Raw genomic sequence first — 1,795 nt, forward strand, 5'->3', positions numbered from 1 at the left:
AAAAAAAAAAAAACAGAAAAAAAAAGTTACTGTTGAATCAACTTGGTCAGCCAAGGAGTTTCCCTCAGATATAGGGCCAGGTAGGCAGGTATGAGATCAAACGTGGTGAACAAAAAGAAGAATGCTCCTGCCTCGAATAAATTAGAAATGCTCATGAGCAGGGGAGAGAGGGGATTTTCATCTAACCAGGTGTGGTGGTTTGAATGTGCTAGGCCCAGGGAGTGGCTCTATTAGATGTGACCTTGTTGGAGGAAACGTGTCACTGTGGGGGTGGGCTTCAAGAGCTTCCTCCTAGTTACCTGAGGATGCCAGTCTTCTCATATTTGTCTTCAGAACAAGATGTAGAACTCTCAGCTCCTCCATCCCTGCCTGGATGTTGCCATGCTTCCTGCCATGATGACAATGGACTGAACCTCAGAAACTGTAAGCCAGCCCCAATTAAATGTTGTCCTTTATAAGAATGGCCTTGGTTATGGTGTCTCTTTACAGCAATGGAAACTCAAACTAAGACCCCAGACAGAAGATCTGGTGAGCCAGGGGAGTAGGTTAACATACACAGTGTCATAAAATAAATTGAAAGGGCTGCAGCCCCCTTCCCCAGACTCCCTCTCCTCTAGTTTTCTCCCATTGGTAAAGATGGAAGGGGCTTCAGGAATTGGTTGTCATGAAGAGAGTCTAGCTGTGGGGAGCCATGTCAAGAGTGACGGAGCAGAGGCCAATTTCTCATTGTGATAATGATTATCTATTTGCCCTGTGAACCCCATTAAGCTGATGGCGGGGGGGGGTAGTAATCACTGGACATCTGGGAGAAAAAAAGGGCTTTATAAGAATGTCTGGTTCCCTGCCCAGTGTTTGTAACTCTTCCTAGCTTTATAATAGAAGCCAGGACATCACCCTCTGTTAGGAGTCTGGGAGCACTGCCGACAGGAGTGTGGAGCCATTCCAGAAGTCTCCAAGGCTGATTAGAGCCTCAGGGAAGGCAGGGGAAGGGTTAAATATGAGGAGCTGGACATGTTTGTTTGGTATATATCAGGCCAGGGATATGCCCTGGATCAACTCATTATGAAGAGCTTGTTTGTCCTCAGACATGAGGGTTGAAGGGGCGAGGGTGAGGAGATCGAAAACAGACTGCAGCATTTTGGAGGGATAGGCAGCCATGGCTAGAGCCAGTTGAGGTTTCCCAAGAAACTCTGGAGAGTATTGAGATTTGCCGTCTGGAGAAATGTTAGATTAGGCTTATGAGGACAGACTGAGGTTAAGGAAATTCCTGTTGCCAAGAAGGTGGTGGTGGGGATGAGTTGTATCTTGTTCAGGGCTATTTTTAATCCTATTTTTTGTTAGAGCAGGAACCAGTAGATCTTTGAGGTTATAGGGTGCCATTTTTTTTATCTCCCTGGGTCAAGATATTATCCATATAATGATAGATGTTTATTTCTTTTTCTAAATATGGTTTCAGGGTCACAGCAACCACCTCCTGGCATACAGTGAGGCCTCTGGCTATTTCTTAGGGGAAGACTCTCCATTCATATAAGGAGGCTGGCCCAGTGTTGTTAATTTGGGGGACTGAAAAGGTGAAATGTTGACAATCATAGGGGTGTAGGGAACAGATTAAAAATATAGTTAATATTTATGGCCAATCACAGAATATTGGCCAGGATTGCAGAGACAAAGAGAAGGCCCTACTGGAGGGATACCCAGATCCGAATGGTCTTGTTGATGGCCTGTAGGTATTGTAATAGCCGCCATCCTCCAGAATTCTTTTCAATTGCAAAGATAGGAGTATTCCCTGGCCTGT

Source organism: Grammomys surdaster, unplaced genomic scaffold (assembly GCF_004785775.1).
Source record: "Grammomys surdaster isolate TR1022 unplaced genomic scaffold, NIH_TR_1.0 125808, whole genome shotgun sequence".
Taxonomy (NCBI): domain Eukaryota; kingdom Metazoa; phylum Chordata; class Mammalia; order Rodentia; family Muridae; genus Grammomys; species Grammomys surdaster.